At 39.8% G+C, this 22506-nt stretch overlaps 2 long non-coding RNA genes across 8 annotated transcripts in view; one reads left to right on the forward strand and one right to left on the reverse strand.

Moving 5' to 3' along the window:
* Window positions 1-22252, reverse strand: part of LOC138689536 (uncharacterized) — a 37882-nt gene extending 15630 nt beyond the window's left edge. Inside the window, exons 1-4 of one of the 7 annotated variants that reach the window (XR_011328377.1) lie at window positions 21477-22173; window positions 20160-20578; window positions 18595-18683; window positions 14785-16572 (exon numbers count right to left, since the gene is read on the reverse strand). This is a non-coding gene — a long non-coding RNA (uncharacterized lncRNA). Of the gene's footprint in view, window positions 1-7390; window positions 10055-14784; window positions 16573-18594; window positions 18684-20159; window positions 20579-21476 lie in introns of those variants that run through there. The other 6 variants (XR_011328379.1, XR_011328381.1, XR_011328380.1 and 3 more) reach the window with 6 other exon arrangements.
* LOC138689537 (uncharacterized) lies at window positions 5338-6353 on the forward strand. Its single transcript, XR_011328384.1, has 2 exons — window positions 5338-5535; window positions 5622-6353. It is a non-coding gene; the product is annotated as an uncharacterized lncRNA (long non-coding RNA).
* Window positions 22253-22506: the final 254 nt, after the last annotated feature.

Raw genomic sequence — 22506 nt, forward strand, 5'->3', positions numbered from 1 at the left:
TCCACATTCGGGAAAAAGAAATGGAGATCCTAAGTTTAAATCACCTGAACTGTTGTTACAATATGCCTAAGAGGAAGATAGTGGCTATAGAGGCCTCAACCCTATGGTTATCCCAAAGTGGAAAAGAGCGTAATGGCAATTAGCCAGTCCTAGTTAAGAGTCAAAACCAAGCTCTGTTTAGATGTTTAGATCATACAGGTAAGTAGAATAAGTGATATTTGTATTTAACTTTCTCACTTTGGTCTCTCAAAACCACCTCTAGCTGTCTATACTAGATGTTATGAATAAATGTTTGCATTTGCATTTTATTTGCCTTGGCTTAAGTCTAACTGGAAAGTAGCAAGGCATATTCCTCAGGCAAGAGCATGACAAATATATAAACTGGATATCTTGGACACTTGAACAAATGTCAATATCTACCCAGCTCAGCATCCACTGGTTTTAAAGAGTAATAGAATACTTGTATGATCTGTATGCGTCAGGTGGAGATCTGGCATTGCAGAGGGCAGTGTAGCCAAAAGTGTCCCCTGTGACATTAAAGGTTGTCTGGCATAGAGTAAAAGAGCTTGCTGGCATAAGGAGGGGACACATATTTAGGTCTTGAAGGTCAAAGGAAGATGTCGTGCTTATTTTAGATCTTAAAGGTGAATCAAATCCTCAAAGTGCTTATTTCTTGCTGTTATTTAAAGGAAGCTGAGGATATCTAGAAGTAGACATCTGAATTTAATCAGATGAATCTGATTTTTGTGTAACGATTAATGCTATTTAAAGTGGGTGTGAAAACATCACAGGAAAGATCACTTTTTCTCTGAGAATGGTGTATAGCCTGGTTGTTAAGGCACTTTCTTGAAATTAACTCAAAATTGTAGTAGCTGGACCTATTTTTCCAGGTATGAGTGAAAAGTCTAACCTTGAACTAATAGCTAAAAGGGAGAGGAAGACAACAGATGCAGTTTAAGGAATTTTTATTTTGTGAATCCTCCCTTCTTTGTTTTACTTAGAATACAGGAAATATTTCATCTTGGGCCAAATGCAGTGTGTTTTATTATATTAAATGATTTTTAGTTCATTTTCATTTCATCAAGGATGAGAAACAAAAATATTTATAGTTTGATCCAACCTTTTTTTCCAGCGTGGCTGTTAAACAGAGAAAGCATCTATTCAAACAGCCATAAAGTCCTGATATTGATCTCATACCAGACTAAATCAGGAATGACTCCAATAAGGTTATTTGGGTATGTTGGTATAAAATGATACTACATAAATGAAAAGGGAATCAGGCCTTGATAACAGCCCCCATGTAGAAGAAACGTGCTGAAACCTCATCTAGACAGGAGGAAATGAGCAGCGAAGCTCATACCAAGAAGATATTCCAATAGAATTTAACTGTTCCAGACAAGTTCCCATGTGAAAACATTATTTCAGAAATAAAATAGCCTTATTCCAAGCTAAAGCTAAATCAGCTAAGCTGATTCTACAGTCTTAATTGCAAAGCAATTATTCTAGATTAAAGTCTTTTTTATGCAGACTTAGCATCCTCACAGGGAGCCATTATGTAGTGGTTATTATGAAGTCGTTATTTCAGACAGCTACCAGTCAAAGCAACCCTTCCCCAGTGCACATTCCTTCCCTTTTTCAGTGGGTGACCATATTGGAGGAATATTGGTTTTTTACACAAGAAGCAGGGCTTATATAAAAAAAGGAGCAAATAAAAATATGGCAAAAGAAAACAGCATTGGGGGCCTCTGTCAGAAAAAGCTGGAGATGAAAAGTGTAACAGGATAAGGAAAAAACACTGATTCAGCTGTAATTGAGAACAACTAGAATGGTGCATGAGTTAACCCTCTCTTTCTTCTTAAAGTTTGGAAGAAACATGTTTTCTTACAAAATGATGGTGTTCAGTGTCTGAACACTCAACCTCTACACAAGTTTTTCAGTTGCTAAAGAGCAGTTACTGTATTAAAGGATCCACTTTCTAACTACTTTTGGTATTTTTACCAAAAGATAAAAATATAATAAACTTTTGAAATGGTTGTGATACTAATACAGCTTTTCTTTATTTTAGGAATAAAGAAAATCAGAATTCTTCTCAGGCACTTCACTTCAGTGAGTATTTCTTGTTAATGAGGCACAAAAAGGAAAATCTCAAGAAACTTCTTGTGCACATGATTCATGTCAAAGTTTTAATCTAAAAAGAAACAGTTAAAAATGTTCTTACAAATTATTTTTTTTTATTTCACAGAGCTATCAGATGATGCTAGCATACTTTCTTTGAGTATGCTAAAATCACACTAATTTACACCAGCTGACAAGCTGGTCCAGTGCTCTGGAAATCTCATTCAACTTGTTCATGTCCACAGCACAGATTTTTCCAGAAAAATACGTTTTCTTGACATTTTTCAGGCGTGCAATATATCTAAAAATAGAGGCAAAATCACACATTCAAGTTTTATGATAATATCTGCTCTTGTAATTTTAAGAAAAATAAGTACATATGAAGCGTTCCCTTTGGTTGCCAACTTGAGATTTCATGAGCAAATTACAATATAAATATACCTGATTTAACACCTCATTCTCCCCGTGGTATGAAGATTTATGGATGTCATCACAGCTAGGATTGTTGTGGTTACATTGTTCTAAAACTGACTTTATAATCTGTCTACACCAGTGAGAGAAATCTTACATTTTGGAGTTCTCCCATGTTAGCTGAGCCTGAAAACTTTAAGGCACAGAGTAAGCAGTGGAAAAGAAGTTAAATATGTTTTTTGGCTTTCCACTGCTTGTATGAACCTGATATTTTTAAAGCCCTTTGTTTTTCAGCAAGAAATGCCTTCCCAGCAAACAGTCTAACCTCGTATAGGAAAAGAAAGAGAAAAGATCCACAATCCAAACTCTTTGACATTGTCATCTATCTTCAACTTTTGCATAGGCTGAGTTACTGAAAATTCTGTTAAACTGCTAGAATTGATAAAGGCCACTGGTTTCCTAATAAATAGCATCCATTCCTGGTTTAGGCTGTCAGCAGGCTGCTAAGTACAAGTTCTCTCCTGCTGGGAGCAATGGTATTTTGTAGGGGCAAGCGGCCCGGGGCAGCTACGTGGTCTTGGGTCGCTTCATGGAACAGAGAAGTGTATAACGAAAGTTTGGTTAATGGCTATATTTGTCACCTCAGCGCTCAGCAGTCCCTGTCATCACTGACAACAGTTTCTTGGTCCAATTTATGCTCTATCACAGAGAATCAGCAGGCCCTAAGGTATTTGGTTGGAATTGCCTTGAAGTGCTTTTTAAAAACCTGCAGGTGTTTTGGTGCAAGTATGTCTGTAACACAGTAAAATCAGTGAGAGTAGTGCTTTAGAAGTGGAAATTAATTGGATCCTCGTATAAATGGATGCTGGGTTTCTCAGTGAAATGTAGCAACTTATTTTTCATAATGGAGTGCATTACTAAAATGAAGTACTCAGATCTTATTCCAAATGAATGTAAACAATTTCTCTTTGTACTGTACAATTTCTATTATGCTAAGCGCATGTTAATGAACAGGGTGGTTTTTTATTGAGTCATGAATTGGAATAGTGCTTTTTCTTCACGTTAAAATTTTCTTTTTCCAAAGTCAATCACAGACTAGTTTCTGTTTGAACTTTCTCGAGAGTTTACCAGATGTTCTGTTTGGATTCCACGTTACTGCATTGTGTTCACTGGAGTTCACAGATGGGCTTTCCACTGAACTAATGAAAACCTAATGAAATCCATATATGTATTTAACATTTGAGAATACAGTATAATACAATGCTTTCTGTTGCTGTTTGTCATTCATGCTTAAATCGGCAGAGCAAATGCAAGTCTCTAAGAGACATTGAGTTTGTAAACAGCCAGAAGATTTTGCTTCTCCTCTCTCCTACTATGTCTGTCTGTGCCCCCTGCTATCTCATGGTAGCCGATAACTGCACTTTCAGTGGTGCTTGGGTTTTGGTTCTGTTTCAGCTAGTAAAATAGGAAGCTGAAGGTCAGATAAGAGAAGTGTTCAAAAGCATGTGTTGACAGAGTTGGTTAAACTGGAGGGTCACTTGATATGAGTGGAGAATATTTTCAGGAACCAAAATCAGTGAGGAACTGGGGAAAAAAAAAACAAAACACATTTTAATCTGTTTCTGTTAAATAGCAATAGCGGACAGATAACCCCAAACACTATACTTCCTACAGTCTGGTATATGAGTACTTGACAGGCACAGAAGGTTTTGCAATATGAAGTCTAACCAGAAGCCAGTTCCAAATGGTGTTGCCCGGAGGCTGATACTGTTCAGCGGCTGCAGGGATGGAATACACCCCCTGCAACTCTCTGGGCAATACTACATCATGGGCAGCAGCCAGCACAAAGGAGGCCAGGGCTGCTGCTCAGACAGACCTGGACAGGCTGGAGAAATGGGCAGACAAGAACCTCATGTCGTTAAAAAGAAGTAAATGCAAAGTCCTGCATCTGGGATAGAATAACCCCATGCAGCAGTGCAGGCTGGGGTCTGACTGGGAAAAAAGCAGTTATGGAGAAGACGATCTGGGCTCCTGGCAGTCGACAAGCCAAACAGTAATCAGCAGTCTGCCTTTGCAGCAATGAAGACTAATATCATACTGAGCAATGTTAGCAAGAGTGTAGCCAGCAGATAAGGAAAATGATTATTTTTTTTATTTCCCTCTATTCGGCCCTTGTGAGCTACATCTGGGAGCGTCCAGGTTTGGACTCTCCAGTACAAGAAAGACATTGAGTGTCTAGGGCAAACTGGAGGGTCCAGGGCAAGGTCACTGTGAAGATTAGGAGCACATGACACATACAAAGGGATTGAAAGAGCTGGGTTTGGGCTTCTTTGGAGAATTCAGGGTTAAGGGGGGAATCTTAACGCTGACCCCATCTATCTAATTGGAGGTTATAGAGAAGAGGAAGCCAGACTCTTCTTGAGGGTGCACAGCAAAATAATGAGCGACAATGGTGACAAGCTGCAAATTCCAGTTAGCTATTGGGAAATAATTTTTTACAATAAAGATAGTCAAGAATGGAAATTAATCACCCAGAGAGGTTGTAGAACCTCCACCCTCAAGGGCAATCGCAATGCAATTGGAGGTGACTGAGCAACCTGATCCAGCTAGGTGGATCTAGCTTCAAAGCTGGCCCTTCTTCAGAAGTTCCTTCTGGCTCCTATATAAACAATTCTGTGGTTCTGTCTGGACCTTTTTAATGCCTTTTACATCTATTTACAATCTCTATTTACAAGAGAATATTGTTAATACTGAGGAAGTAATGGTTAAAGTCAGTATTAATAATTTTGCTTTCCTTTATCTCCAAACGTGCTCTGAATGCTGCCTGAGGAAGAAAGCATTGTTATGAAAGCAGACGAATGACTTTACATTTGAAAAGGAAGATTCTGCAATTTGAATTTTTTTGGAAAATTCATTAAACGTTCTGGAACTTGCAACTAGCCACCAACTGTCCAAGTAAAGAAAATGGTGGCTTCAGCAGTCATACTGAACAGAACCCATCTGTACTGGGTTAGTGTGGCAAGGTTTTGGTAGTGGGAGGGCTACAGGGGTGGCTTCTGTGAGAAGCTGCTGGAAGCTTCCCCCATGTCCGACAGAGCCAATGCCAGCCGGCTCCAAGACGGACCCGCCGCTGGCCAAGGCCGAGCCCATCAGCGACGGGGGTAGCGCCTCTGGGAGAACAGATTTAAGAAGGGGGGGAAACCTGTGCAATGTCAACCAGAGAGAAGAGTGAGAATATGTGAAAGCAACAACCCTGCAGACTCCCAGGTCAGTGCAGAAGGAGGGCAGGAGATGTTCCAGGCGCCAGAGCAGAGATTCCCCTGCAGCCCGTGGTGATGAAGACCATGGTGAGGCAGGCTGTCCCCCTGCAGCCCAGGGAGGTCCACTGTGGAGCAGATATTCACCTGCAGCCCGGGGAGAGAGGACCCCACACTGGAGCAGGGGGATGCCCGAAGGAGGCTGTGACCCCATGGGAAGCCCGCGCTGGAGCAGGCTGTGCCCGAAGGACTGCAGCCCGTGGGAAGGACCCACATTGGAGAAGTTCATGGAGGACTGTCTCCCGTGGGAGGAACCCCATGCTGGAGCAGGGGAAGAGCGAGGAGTCCTGCCCCTGAGGAGGAAGGAGCGGCAGAGACAAGGTGTGATGAACTGACCCCAACCCCATTCCCCGTCCCCCTGCACTACTCAGGGGGAGGAGGTAGAGAAATCAGGAGTGAAGTTCAGCCCAGTAAAAAGGGAGGGGGAGGCAGGTGTTTTTAAGATTTGGTTTTATTTCTCATTACCCTACTCTGATTTGATTCGTAATAAATTAATTTTCCCCAAGTCGAGTCTATTTTGCCTATGATGGTAATTAGTGAGTGATCTCTCCCTGTCCTTATCTCAACCCACGAGAGCCTTTTGTTATATTTTCTCTCCCCTGTCCAGGTGAGGAGGGGGACTGATAGAGCGGCTTTGGTGGGCACCTGGTGTCCAGCCAGGGTCAACGCACCACACCATCTCTTCATTTGTAAAATACTCACATATCAACTGTATTATCTTTTTACTAATGTAATAGAAAGATTTCTGCATGTAATCCTGGGACTGTGACCCAGTAACATAGAGCTGTAGCTATGTTTTCCTTTCCTCTATTAATGAAGATGGACTCTAGGCAGAAAAAAATCTGTATCCCTTTCTTGTCTCAGCAGAAAAACTAAAGAATTTTTGTTCTAGGAAGATGTATTAGGAAATTTTGTGACAGGTAGTTTTCCCACAGGGAAATGGGGATTCACGACCACCTTCTTCCCTAGCGGCTTATGTGACAGAGTCTGATATTTGGGCTATCCCTGCAGTTCCCTGGTCCTGTGACACCCCCAGGCAGCCGCAGACAGCCACCTCCAGGGCACTTCACCAGCTCCCAGGCTCCTGTGCTCCTCAGCAGGCTGTCGTAGAGCGAGGGAGCTTTCAGAGCACGATGAGTTTCAGGAACACGGACATGTTCCTGTAGCGGAAAGAGAAATTTTGGCTTTTCATCCTCCAAAAAAGCCTTTTCAAAACATCAAATCTTTTTTTGCAGAAATGAAGTTAAACTTCCCAGACAGGTGGGTGTCTGTGCTGAAGATCCATCCAGTCTTGACTAAGCTTTTTAGTCTAGTCACAGGGCATACAGTAGTGGCTGTGTAGCCTAGGAAAGCAAATCTGAGGTAGAACTGCTTTCAGATTTTCCAAAGCAATGGGTAGCAAGTGTCCCAAAGACGGTACAGGTGTCAGAAAACTGCTTTCTCCTATTTTTTAAAGAAGCTGATGACTCCATAGTACATTCCTACCACATCGACTCACGGAAAGACAGACGACCTGAGAAAAATCATGAAAGTAAATGAATATTACAGTTGTGCTGCATTCCCTGGAGAAAACACATGTTTTTGGTGTTCTCTGCTCACCGGAGTGTGTTTGGGGGAAGTGAGCACATTTGACTACATATATCAGTGTCTGCACCCGTTCTTTAAAATGTTTATTACTTTTCTTTATATGAGGAGTAGTTTTTTGGAAATTATGAGGCAGTGTAATATATAGTGCAGATGATACTAAATATGATTAACATTTAAATCATTGCAGTCTGACAACAAGGATTACCATAATGAAGAGACAAAGATGTGCAATGCATAAATCAAGTCCAAGCATCAGCTTTTTTAGATGTCAACCAGGTCTAAAGAGAAACATACACATGTGTTAGTCATACATCTTTGAATTACAGACATGTGTTTGCACACCTCTGAGAAAACAGATGACGTTCCCACATCCAGGTTGAGTAATCGCATATATTGTTGTCTATGAGCAGGGCTCTACGTCATTTTGCCCACAGCATTTCTCCTCTTCTCTTTCATTTATTTTTCGTGTTCAGTCTGTAAATGACTAGGACCAAGCCAAGAAAAGGACCAGACAGGTACTAGACAAATGGAGATAAGAGTTTCTACCCTGAAAAGCTAATTCTCAAAAAAGATGAAACAAAAACCCCATAAGATAAAGAAATGGCTGATGGACAGAACATGTGAGCAGATCAGCTTCAAACACCCAACTTCAGTGCATTAACTAATTTGCTTTTGGTTTTGTAGTTTACATTGTAAGACAAGGTTGTGCTTTGTTAACGGGAAGGTGGGGGAAGGTGTTGGAGATGAAGAAAGACAGGAAAAAGAAAATGGCACAAGGTCTGGCATGCTAAGCGTGAAACCTACAGGGGCAGCAGTGCCTGAAGATCCCTGCTGAAGATGATTGCCTGGTTCCCTATTTCAGTCTCTTTCCTGCAAGTTGGCTGGTTGGGAAGAACAGAGGAACTGCATGAGACTTACTCCAGTAGAATTTGTTCTCAGGGTCTGCATTTGGGCCAAGGAAGTTATGTTTAACTAGTCAAGGACTTACCTAAAAGCCAGAATCTTCTCAGCTCATTTAGAAGTCTGTTGGCACCACCAAAATAGTAGAAAGAAGACTTCAGCATACATTAATGTGTCACATAAATAGGCTTTATCTTATCTATAGCCTTTCCTTGATTGATACACACCATATATAGGACATTCCTTGAAGGACAGTATGTTATATCACCAATTCTAGGTGGACAAGCAGTAATAATAAGACCTATGATCTTTCCAGCTATATGTAGTACACTGATTTATTGTTACAGGAAATAAAACAGAGTAACAAAGCAATTTATGTTGCACAAGCAAGGAATAGCTTCTTCTTCATTACCATTTTGTCAGACTTTCAGTCACAGGTCAGGGCGATTCCTGTAACTCACTAGGTGGTTCTTCAGTCTTCAGTTCCCACCTTGGTTTTGCTCAGCCCCTCATTTTACTGTGGTTTTACTCTTGGTTACAATATCATTAACATCCAGCTGCCTATATTTAAGTATCCTTAGCACAGAAGAACCCAAATAAAGCTAATTACTGTTTATTTTAAAATTTCTTTGCTGCAAAATTTTGCATCTCCTTACTTGCCACAGTATTGTACACAACTTAATTTAACATTGTCTCAGATTTCTTTACCATACCTCTTTATAGTAGTCAGATGTGTGAATGGACTACACCTGCTTGTATAGACCTGGAAGAGGTAAGAAAGAATGAGGAAGAAAGTAGTATGTTACCTTCTCATTTAAGCTGAAAGGAATCTATGTACACAAAATGGCTTCATCTATCTTCAGGTCCAAAGAATCAGTTATTTGCTTCAAAATGCACCTGGAGAAAATAATCTCAACTATGCTTAGGTGACACTGAGCTCATAACTGGCAGTTGCAATGCAGGAAACAGACCTCAGAATTATCATTGACAATTATCTATAAACATCATTTCAAAGTGCAAAGGCATCCAAAAAAAGCCAATAAAGAACTGGTCATATCAAGAGGACCACTGAGGAGAAAAAAAAGAAAAAACCACCATGAAAATAAACCCACAGCAACAGAAAACCTCATTTCCAATCAGATAAAACCGCTCTGCACTCACACTTTCAATGCTGTGTGCGGTTCTGGTGCCAAGCCTCAGCCCATCCTCATCCTCAGGAGATGCCTGATGCCCGGGGCTGCCCCTGCTGCTGGACGAGATCATGGAGGCAGACAGCGTCAGAAGGTTCAGGAAATAAATGAGTAGATTTTGGGGTGTCAGGCTGAGAGATACCAGTGGGAATGCGATATCCTGATCATTGCTAATCCAGCGATGGTGGATGCTGGGGGCTGCCGTGGGGTGCAGCGCAGACAGGAGCCAAGTTTGTGTGCTGCCCTGCTGCTGGAGACAGCGTGGTTCTTCACTGGGTGAACTGCCCAAATAACAAAGAGTTACTTTAACCACATCTCTCTCTTTTTTTGCAGTTTTTGAGAGCAGAAGCAGGTGATGCCTCCTGGGAAGAGGCACTCTGGTTTGCTCTTTCTTTACACCTCATGCTGACATTTTTCCTGGAGAAGTGCACTGCAATGGGCCCCTGGCCTGAACAGGGACCATGTCTTTCCTTTAATCTCCTGGCTGACTTCAGCGCCAGCTCTGCCTTCCTCTTTACCATACAGCCTATAAGCCTGAAGGACCAGCAAGAGAAAATCCTCTGCTACTGTACTTCTTTTCCTCTCAGAAAAGGAACAAACACGCTAAGAGTAACGGGGCATCCTCACATACATTTTCTGCCCAGCAAAAGCATGTCAGAGAACCCCAGAACTCATTAAGTTATGCAGAAAGTGTGGCCAGTTTGATGCTGTCCCTCCACTTTAACTGCAAAGTTTTTTCTGTATGTATAATTTGTTCATGGCAATTATATGGACATGAAAAAGGAGACAATCACCATTAGATAACATTTCAAATTTCATCATTAAATCAGCTCCTATTGCTGACCATTTAAAAGCATTTGGACTACCTCCTCTTTTTGGTTTTTTCTTCCTTCAGAAAATCAGCTGTGATATTTTCCACATAAAGCAGCAGCAGAGTGGAAGAGCTGCCTGGGGTTAATCTCCTATTCTTGGTCAACATGTACGCTGGCCCCCAGCTCACTCGGAGCCAGCTTGCTGGCCGGGCTAATGGCATTTCCAGATGTGCCTCCTCTCTCTCCTGACGGCCACTGTTCCTCACACATCCTCAGAGCTCCCAGAAAGCATGCCAGAGAAGGGGTTGCCCTTCAGAAAAGCTTATCAGAAAAGGAGTTTAAGGAGGAAGGTGAATCTGTACTTCCCCGATCTTTAAAGGAAGGCAGCGACATCTCTCCATCTCCAGGACTGTCCTTTCTTGGCTCAAGCACAAGTCGATGGTCTCCGTTTTAGCACTGAAGCTGTCATTTGATAGTGGCTTGGGCAGTGCAATCAAATGAACCCTAGAACACATTTTCCTGGGCCAGATTTGGACTTTGAAACTATGCATATTGAGAAATCAGGCTGACCACATGCCGATGCACCGTTGTATGGAGACGCAGCCAGGAACTCAAAATTAGAAGTTTGTGAGGCTTTGTGAGAGTATGAGACACAGACAGCAGCAAAAGAGGTACTAATTTTCTGTATTGCTTTCAAAAGTTTTCATAAAGTGAGTTGAAGAGAGTTCTACATTCTTAAATTACTCTAATGTATCTTTTAACATACTAAATAAGCTCTTCCTGGAATTTAAAGACAGACAACATTGGTCATTAAATTATAATCAAAATAAATTGCAAAATCTGAAGCTCCTATACTTTGACCAAATTCAAGGGACGTTTACCTTTCTACCAGTAGCACAAATATATATCTTAGACTGTATTCCTTTACACCTCCTAAACACTTGATGTGGGTTTAACCGACTGCTGTCTTCACTTACCCTGCAGCCTTACAAAAGGTAATGACACAGTGATGGCTGGTGCTTTATTCCTTCAGCAACCATGGGCTATTAAAGCACAGCTGAATGTCACCTACTTGTACTGACACACTGACACAAAGGAAACAAATAAATCCCTGCAACCACCTCAGTCAAGATTAAGTCATGATCTTCTAGAAGCACAAACTACGTATTTCCAGAAATAGTAGGCTGAGACTCTAAGTCATGAATTACCTTGTCAATGAAAGAGTGGCAAAAGACCTAAATACTTTATGAACACGTTACTTTTCGTAGACACGTAGCAAAAAAGCGTAGAGGTATTTTTAACCTGCAAAGGGCCTTGGTAACTGGCTGAAAGTCTACTCGCATAATTCTTCATGTTAACGGCACCACAAATTATAGCTGACACTTCTACTGCAGCCTCTGCTGGTTTTTCCTATATGCGTGAAATAGTGCCAAAATGTCAAAAAGACCCACATTTTCTTTCTAATGGGTTGTGCTCAACTGCAGCTTCCCAATAACTTTTTAACTCTGCAGGGTTTCTTCTCTCTAATTTTCCAGCCACAAATGCAAATAAAGAAACATGCTCCCAGTTGTGCTTATTGTTATTTGTTTAGATTATTAGAACTAAAATACTGAGATCTTTCAAAAAGAATGTTTGTGAAAAAAGTGATAACAAAATACTCCTTAGTAACTTTAAATAAAAGAAAGCACTAACATAAGAAATCATGTATAGTTAAAACTTATTTGCCTTTTAAAAGCTTTTTTGCCTTTTAAGGATTATTTCACTTTTTAAAGGCAATAGGTACCTGACAACAGCTCCTCATCTCTATAATGTTAAAGAGCTTATCTGAAGAATGATGGGCTCCTAGAAGCAAATAAGGGGACGTTTTTGCCCATGAACAAATTCACACAAGGGATTTTCCACTGCATAAACTGTGGCCATAGCAAAGTTTTGGGGGAAACTAGGAAAAGGTATTTGACAAAGTTTTTCTAGAAGGTCTTAGAAACCTTAAGTATCTTATAGTCATTCAGGGGAGCTCTTTTTCAATGGCTGCTCCACACTCTGACATGTACACTTATTCATGAATTTTCAACATATGTAAACAAAACTGTATCTTTTTTTTTCCTGGATCCTCTCTGCATTCTTTTCACATATCTGCATCTCTTCTGAAGTCTCAGTCTCTAAAAATGAAAATTATTTTCCAACTGAGGTCATACCAGCTCTGAGGATAGCAAAATATTAATTTTGTGATCTCATACATGATAGTCTTATGTATTTGCCCTTTTTTGGAGTAAGATCACATTTTTGATGTGTTGAAACCAAACATATGTACTTATATACATATATATGTAGGTGGATGTCAAATTGCATTCATCAGCCTCATGTTAGACAGGAAAGGTAAATTTCCTGGTTTGTGTGGTGCTGATGACAGTATTGCTACATATCACAGAAAGAGCTGTACTTTGCAGAAGTGTAGATAGTCTAGTTAGTCTGGACATTTTTATCTGCAGACTCAGTGGGCAGACGAGTAAGTGGATCAGAGAATCAGTAAAATTTTCTTCAGCAGACATTTTTCAGAGCGAACATGTCAGGATTGATCTGGCTGTGTTTGACACTACCTCAGAGAAGGAGACTGGAAGTGATAAACCCTGAACTCTTCATTTCTTTAATTCTCTCTTGTGATGATTTGGCCACAAAGGAGCTGTAATTCAGATTAGTCACTTCTCACTCTTTTCATATTAACAAGACTGTGCCTTTCTTAATGTATCTGAGGCCACATGACCTCCATGTTACATTAAGGGAGATGAAGTTTAGGCAAGAAAAACAGACTTTTGAAGAAGATAGGAGCACAAGCCTCTACGAGGCAATGTAACACAATGATGAAATGCAGTGTGATGCTGGCAAGATTACTGGAATTTTTCCTAAAAATCTGTCAATATATATGAAATGTTACAAACATGATGGTAGCATTGAATCAGACAGGCTTCATTTAGTTTTGTAGGTGTAACTGATTTCAACTGAGAATCCCTCTGTGCCTTCAGAAAGATTGTCAAGGTATGTTCCAGCATATTACATCTCTGTGCATTTGCCATGTGAGCTACTTTGATTTTGGCCTTTTACATGTATAATGAAAATAAATCTAACCCTTATATTTACAATGTCTGTGTACGGAGCATGGTGTTCTGTTCATTCCTTTTAGCACAAGGAAGCTGGACCACCTAAGACACATGTAACCTGAGAATCAAAGGAGGGACTGACATGGCCTTGAGTACGATTACGGTTCTAAGGGTAAGATGTAGGCATCTAGCTCCCCGTAGAATCAGTGGAAAGCAGTAAGCACCTCCACCTTATTTTATGGGTCTTTGGTTAAATGCCTACCATAATTACCATTGACAGCGTGAACACCCCTTCTGAAAAGAATACAGATGTATAATCCCTGACAAAAGCCCATACTGGAAGGATTTTGGAAGCTAAAAGGAGTCAACAGAACCACATCAGCATTCAAAAGATGGTTTCTTAAAAGCTCCCAGAAATGTTCACCATTCCCTTAAAAAAGCTGATTTGGAAAGACCATATTTGTACCCTTTACTTAAATTTCCCACGTCCTGCTGTGAATGCCATTCCTTTGAGAAAGGAACGCTCCAGCTTGTATCATTGGAATCAAACATTCAAGAAATGTGATGGGGGGAAGCAGAGGCGTCGGCGGATGGCAGCTTGCTTAACCCAACCACTAGATGAAAAGCAAATGTATTAAGAGCTCTGACGTCAAATGACAGGCATCTTTCCAAGAGAAATTCTGTCAGAACTTCATGTAAATTAAAAGACAGATTGTGAAGCTTTTTATTGGCAACTGCACTTGTTCATGAAGTAAGATAAATTAATAGGGAGCAGAAAGGTAAGCCAAAAGGCATCTTCATTTTGCAGACCTTGCCTTGCAGCTCTGGAATTTCCTGAACTGACAATTGTTAAGAAAATCCAGGGATGGTGTGTTCACATCCACAATTAGCTGCAAAGAATGTTAAATTGCAATCACAAGAAGTGCTTCCTAACTAGATATTTAGATGGAATTTGAGACAAAGGAAAGCATGGGGAAAAGGTGCATTTTAGCCAGCTTTGCACTTCTCTAACAGTGGTCACAGCCAGGACCTTAATGCCAAGGAAATGTAGACCTGTTCTAAACTACTTATGCCTTTGGATGGCTTTCTCTGAGTTTTATGGTGGCATATAGTTCGGCCAGGAATGCAAATTGTGATCTTGGGTTCAAAAACTCTCTGGAGACTTTTCCAGACTGTCGCTGTTATGACAATTGGAAAGCAGACAAGTGTTTCAGCAACAGCAGTCCAAGGGACGGTCTGTCCTCAAAACCACTGCTGCAAATGCAACTTTATTTGCCCAAGCCTAGATTGCTTCTCCAAGAGAGAGCTGACAGAACTCACAGACAGAAGATAAACACTACAGCCAATACGTCAATAATTATCTTGAAGAAGGCAAAATTTATTGCTTTTTGAATGTCTAGTCAAGCCTGGCAGTTTTAAAGTACCTGAAAAAAATATTGTTACATAGTTTTCCTAATACTGTAGCATAAATATTCTGAAGTCCACATTTTTTTTATTCGAAATTATTTCACTAAACAAAATCTAGTAAAGAACTAGTGGACAGACACTGCCAAAGAGTGATTTATCTTTTCCTCAGAGAGATATCCTCCCAAGGTGCCTACCTCTCTCCTCTGACTATAGAAATCTACAGAGGAAACCTGAATTTAAGCAACAAACTTCAGGTCTGAGACGTGTTTTTAGACTATTTATGCTAGAAGCTGCTGACAGTGTCATGGTTGCATCTGCCTGGTTCTGTGAAAGAAATATTTTTCTTCATCTATTCTAAACAAACAGAAGCATTTGCACAGTTTTTACCTTTACCTGGTTTTCCCAGTTACTTTGTTTTCATCCTAAATATACTTTGTTTTACAGAAGTGAAACCTCAAATTTGGAAAATGCATAATGCTTGTAATTAAAAATTGTTTGGTTTAAGAGATCCTTGCTCTTGAGGAAAACCTCAAAGTCAGCAACAAAATCCTGAGTATGGAGATGTGAAACAACAAACACTCGTTGTCCAAAGAATGAATGTTTATGAAAAATCAAAAAAGTAGAGAAAAGTTAAGAAAAACTTGATATAACCATTCAATAAATATTTTTATGGCTAACAATTATATTTCTTGTTATTATTATATTATATTATAATCTTATTTATGAATAATAAACCTGTGTTATAGTTAAAAACTTCTCAATGAAGTTTCATCAGTTGAGAATCTGTTATGATTAATTTAATTTACTATAATTTTAAATAATAGATTTGCTGGATGGACTTAGTAAAAATCTCTGTGGTGTTTTAACATACAGCATTAAAAACAGAAAAAAGGTTTACAAAGATTACAGAATACGCATCTCCCTCATGGTAAGGGAATATGACATAGGTGTACCCTAACCTAACTGCAGACTTTCATCAGGAAGATAACGATATTTTAGGTGCTTGACGTATAGATGTAATGAGAAAAAAATGGGGACACCTTGCTTACTTCGTCTACCCAAGCATCGAAACAAGATGTTTTCCACCAAATAGTCTTTGTGTCCATGACATGCTTGTGTGAGTTCATCTGGGGTCCTTGAGGTGGGTATGAAAACGTTCCAGGTCCTACCTACCTCTTCAACAACGTGAAGGAGTAGAATCAATGACGCTGACTCAGCTGGGCCAACAATACAAGACTTGACTCACACAAAATGGTATCGTTTTTGGCCTTCTCTTTTGCTCGTTGAGGAATGATGAAGTTCACGATAGCAGCATCTGAACTATGATCAAGGGCCCTTGCTGAGAGGAACAGGCAAATTGTATTTTTTGGAGCTGCTTCCTGAAGCTTTAACATTCTTCACAGTTTCTTAGACATTTTTACATTATTTGTAAAATATGTTCACTGTGTATGTTTGGCAGCTTTGTCCTTTTTAACTTTAGCACCTGTGGTTCTAATGAGGGCTGGAAACCTATTAACGTGCTATGATTTTCTGGTACAGATAATTTCCACCAGAACAGGTCAGATGCTCCCAGTTAACCACAGGTGACAATAAAAGCTCCTGTGTGTTGATGCTGAGACAAAGGCAGCCAGTGGGAAGCAAACCTTGACTTGGATGGCATGGTGGGTGAAGGGGGACTCAGTCCCCAGTATGCAGGTCAATTATTTCCTCTGTACTTTTGTTCGTTTAATACAAGCACCTAGAGAACAGAGATACAACTGTAAAAATTGAAGAGGGAAGACAGATCAAGAAAAAGACAGTAGTGTTTTCTCTAGAATGCAGACTCTGTTCCTCCTAACTGCCACCATCAGTGACGCTGAATGATTAATGAAATGCAGCAACGACAATGCTGCTCTTCCCTACAGTTTGTATGTACACTTTTCTTGCTTTAGATTTCACTTCATCTTCCCAAGCTTATATATAAAAAGTGTTGCAAAACAAATACTTCTCACCTGGACAGTTAACAGCATTGCTAAGCTTTTAGAGAGAACAGACTGCCGTAGGATACTTACACATTTATACACTTACACACGTGAATCTTATTCAGAGGTGTCTAAGCCTACACCAGTACTGCAGTCTCGACCTCTTGGCTGTTTAACCCAGAAAATGCCAAAATGCATCGTCCTTCCCTTCCAGTCTGCTCAGCCGGGACATGGCGTGCGCACAGGGCTCGGCTCAGCGTGACGCAGACACGCAGACGGGGCGTACGCAGAAGCCCAGGAGCCACGGCCCAGACAAGGCATTGGCTAAATTTTTCCCTGGGCCTAGATATCAATTCCTAGCTTTGAACTGCTTTCCAGACCTCCAGACCTCAAGCACAGCAACGCTGGCGTACCTATCTCCTTTTGAGGCTGCAGCCTTCGGGAGCCCGCACGCTCCTGAGATTTACACAAGTACAATTAACATCCCAATTGCACAGGTAGGGAAGTGAGGTACAAAACTAAGGCTGTTGTTCTCTAAATCCTTCAGGCATTTCACTTTCAGCTGTCATGCAGAAGCAAAACTGATAGATTGTTATATCCTAAGCACAGTGCCATGTTCTAGCCCCCTGTTCTTTTTTTTTTTCCTATAGCATATTTTCTCAGGCATGAGAGATTGGTTTCAGCTCTTTTGGGGCCATTGACTTGGAATTACATTTCTGAATACAAAGCAGCTGTCTGAAAGACTGTGTCTGAATGCCCTCAAAACCTACAGAATATTCTGCTCTGGGCTGAGCACCTTGCAGCTGAGACACAAATACAGCTTCCTACAGTGATCACTGCACTTCATTTTAAAGCTGCTTGTGTAACTAATAGGATGTGACAGAGCATAGTTTGCCATTTCATACAAAGTTAGACACAATTACTACCTCAATGCAACCAAAATGCTACAAGCATAAACATGGTCCAGCTTTTTTATCATATTTATCTATTGTACATGCTTACTCCATACTAACTGCATTTTCCTATTAGCTGGGATCTAAATTTTTTTCACAGGCAAAGAATAAGAGTTGCTGGAATATAAAATGATTAGAAAAATGAATTCAAATCAAGTGAAGCATGAGAGCAATTAAATAAATTGGTCTTTGCTTCATAATGAAAGCCCGCAGCTGATTGAGAGGAGTTAAAGGAGATGGGAGGGTAAAAGAGAGTATAATATGCTTAACTTGGAAGTATTGCCAGCTGTATAACCACACAAGAGAAGACTCCTGCAGTGAAGATTCATCAGATGCACAGCATCTGAGTGTTACAAACAGCGACTATGGAAAAGAAAGAGATTGCCACTTTATTTGGGCTGTGTGGTTCTATAAAGCACCTACTTACAGAGCTAAGTTTGAGTCATTCAGTTCTTTGCAAGACATAAATAAGGTACAAGTACTTGTATCAGTAAATACTCTGGCTGCCTTCCTACCTGTAATCTCCCCGAGTTAACACAGGCATGTCTTGTGAAACATGCATGTCATGAAACACTCCCACTCACACCTTTAACTTCTGGCAATTCAATTTCCTAAACTCACCATTTATTTGCTGCAGGGGTTTAAGATCAAAGTTTAGCATTCTTAAATCTGAAGTGGATTGGACTTTGGAAAACTCTTAATGTAAAATGCTGTGTTTGTCACAAAACTGTTGGCTTAAGTACTGCAATTAATCCTGGTCTGTGTCGAAATTTCGCAAAATAACAGTTTGGATGTGTCCATTTAAAGCATTGATGGGCTATTGTAAGGCCCAAAGTGTATCCTTACCTGTAATTCATCCATAAAAGAGATTAGTCTCTTCCAGATAAGAGCTGAGCATTTTTCCTGGCTTTGTAAGTCTCTGGCTCAATCCTTATCTATAATCCAGACAATTTTTCATACATTTATGAATCTCTACACTGTTTCAGGCAGCAGTTGACATTTTTGATCTACTGGATATTATGTAAAATACATAAAGCCCACTATCAAGTTAAAAAATGCCATAAAATATAAATAAGCATTAATAAAAAAGTTTAAGAATAGTATTGAAATAATTAGCATGTTAGGATGTTATATGCATATTAGGATGGATAAAAACCTGGCTAGATGATCAGGCTCAGAGCGTGGTGGTGAATGGGTCATAATCAATATGAAGGCTGGTAAGAAGGGAAGTATCAGAGGGGTCTGGACTGGTGTGGTGGGTTAGCCTTGGCCTGCAGCCCCCCACCCAGCCACTCACTCACTCCCCCCACAACGGAACAGGAGGAGTAAATAGGATGAAAAATCTTGTGTGGTCAAGGTAAAGACAGAAAGATTGCTTACCAGTTACTGTCACAGGCAAAACAGACTCGACTTGGGGAAAAATAATTTAATTTATTACTAATTAAAATAGATTTGGGCAGTGAGAAACAGAACAAAAAAAAACCCAACACCTTTCCATCACCCATCCCCTTTTGCCCAGCGGGGTTGCCCAGTCTACATCGTCAGAAGTTTTCAAGACTTGGTTGGATAAAACCCTAAGAAATCTGGTCTGACCTAAGAGCTGAAGCTACGTTAAGTAGACTGGACTAGAGATCTCCCAAGATCCTTTCCTGCCTGAATTATCCTATGATCCTTTCATCCTAATAATTTAGTAAATTAAAAAAAGAAACATAAAGGAAATGTGGTCATCTGACAGTTATGCTAGTGTGACTCACACGATGAATGCATGCAGTGATAAGTCCCATTCCCACTGACAGCAGCGGGAATCCTGCTTTTAGTTTAATTTCCAATAGTCTCTTACTCAGCATGAACATGAGGAAATGCAAAATTTTGACTCCTGAAAAATGTAGAAATGGCAAAATACGTGGCAGAACAGATTAAGTACTGATAAAATATGTTCAGTCCAAAACATCTTTATGGTCTTATAAAAACCTTTTACATTATTTCAAAATGTAACATGATTTCCCAATTTAAGGAACATACTTAAACTTTTATCTCAACTGGCAAAAGCTTCATCTTTTGTGAATAATATCTTGTCTTTTTTGAGCTGTACCTCTAAAGGATCAGATGTGTCTACCACTATCTTTGGAAGCAACATTGAAACCCTGTAATAGAAATGGTGGGTGATTACCAAATATTCTGTCTGTATATTCCTACTACATTTTTTCCTGCAAATGAAATGCAATCACCCATTTTATTTTTTCCTCCTGTGAATAGTTTTGAGAGATTTTTAAGACAAATTCAGCTGTAGTCCTTCCAGGTTGTTCTTAGATATGTTGTAATCTCTTGGAAGTTATTTGTTCCCTTATTCTTGGTCTGAATGTTGAAATCTTAAGACGATCATTGAAATGTGGATCTAAACATTTACATACCAACACCCAAAGCCCTCCTTTTCCTTATATGGTTCATCACAACTTGAACGGCATAGAAACTTCAAGAAACCAGATGTTTTGTTCTCATGGATTTACTCGGTATAGTCCATAAGGTCTTCACTCTCTGTGCAGAGCACACTGGAAGTTGGTGACATTGCCAGATGTTACTCCGAAATTATGCAGCATGTTCTATTCTTCAAACCTACCCAGGGTGTGATCCATTTTGAGAGAGGAAATGAGGCTTTTATCCCTATTGCATGCCATGCACTGGCAATTGCCAGAGCCTCACTTCACCACTGTAGGAATAGGAGAGCCAGAATAAAGAGTCCCACTCTCCTGCTGCTTCACGCCTGTGTATAAATACCTCGTCATCTGCAAGTGTCTCTTGGTCTGTTCTGGGAAGTCTGTGCTCTCAACACCTGTAAGCTGTCAAATACAGCATCGCTGTATAAAAGGATTACTTTTCAATAATGTGTGTGTCATATTATTTATGATGTAGAAATTGGATTTAAATATGCCCTAGGATTTATGAATAGTTGTTAAAGCAAGAATGTTGCTGAGGTGTTTTTACGACTGTAATACACATTGGACACATATTAAAGAAGATAACTACAATAAACAGGTACCATGAAGAATTTATTTCTCAAGGCGCAGATGTTCACTGTGCTTTGTATTTCTACCCCCAGAAATTCTTGAGGTTATCAAATGTCCCTTTCCTAGCATTTGGGAAGATAATCTGCTTCAGAAAAAGTCGGCATTGTTTTTCAGCTTGTCTTGTGCTCTGGCACAAAGAATACACTTTCCTACAGGAAGGACTTCCAGGTTTAAGAATCCAAGGAATGCATGTGGTTCTGACAGGATTATTATGTTTGCAACAGTGCATTTGTCTTAGAGAGATTAACAGCATGTGAGTTCTGTAACACAGGAATCACAGAGTTTTGTGATAATATACACAATTTTTTCCTTTCAAATTCTCTGGTAAAAGACTCTCAACTTGCTTCATGGAAAGATAATTCTGATTCTATCAAGACTTCTATGGATACCATGTATAAGCTCCATTTATGAGAGACTGCATCATCTTTAAGCAACACTGCTATTGTAAGCTAGATATGCTCTGCATTTGACAGGCCTGTCAGTGTTTGAAAATTACTTTAAGTGGTCTCACTTCAGGGGAATACATCAAGTATGAAATTACACATCTGGACAGAAGGTACTTCCAAACAGCTGAAGTAAATTTGAAGTTTCTGGTAGTCAGTGTCCAAATGAGATCTGAAATATGACTCATTTCATCCATGTCACAGAAAATGTAAAGCTCACCTTAGTTTAGCCATGATGACCAAGACAAACTTCTTCCCTGCTCCGGTTCTTCTTTCTGGAAACATTTTTATTCCTACTGGAAACTTTTTTGTTTAACTCTCTTCTTTTTACTTGGCACTCCTCTTCATGTCTGATTGTCCTACTTTCCTGAAGGATGGAAGTAGCCATAGTCACTCTCCTAAGTCACTCTCCTTAAGCAATCCTTAAGCTTTTCCTCTCCAGAACATTTGCAGCCATTTTGAGCCTACTGGGGAAAACTAATTTAAAAAATAATCTTTGGCTAAGAAACAACAACAAAGATAAAAAAAGTTTCTTTCTACAAAATGATGCTATAAAAGGACTGAAAAATAAAGCAGCAGTACCTCAACCAGACTGAAGGTCAGCTTTTCCTTTGCTGCTTGACTTTTCTATCACTGAATGCAAACAGCAGTGTTGGATGCCTATTTTCCACAAAGAACATATGCATTTTTAAGTACATTTGAAAGAAACAGTATATGCTGGCTCAAACTAAATACACTACTGCCAGCATTCCTTTTCCTCTGTAAGGCAAGTCATGTCCCTGGAAGCTCAGAAGTGCCAATTTAGCAAAGGTCAGCATGATGCACATTTTTGGTATGCCCAGTGATCTTCTTGTTCGTGACCAGTTAAGACACTAGTGTTTGTCATCATAAAAAGCCAGAAGATCAGTCTTAACACAATGTAACAAACTTAAGACAGAACTTGACCTGAAAAAGATTTCTGCTTTTTCACTTTATCTGAAGAATATGAATGTGCAAAACCTATCGAAGTTAAAGATATTTCAACGAAATATTTGTTTTGGGCTTAAATCTTGTTTCTTATACTTATTACACTGTTTTTTTACAATTCCTTTTGAACATTCCCAGCTAGTAGTGTATTTAATACAGCCCTCCATGAGTCTGTAACTAATTATTCTTTTTCCTGGCAGCTTTCATTTTTTTTTCATTTGTTTCACCTTCCCTGTTGTACACATGGCCAAAACATTCAAACTAGTCTGCTAAGCATTCAGTGA

The sequence above is a fragment of the Haliaeetus albicilla genome, chromosome 17 (genome assembly GCF_947461875.1).
Source record: "Haliaeetus albicilla chromosome 17, bHalAlb1.1, whole genome shotgun sequence".
Classification (NCBI taxonomy): domain Eukaryota; kingdom Metazoa; phylum Chordata; class Aves; order Accipitriformes; family Accipitridae; genus Haliaeetus; species Haliaeetus albicilla.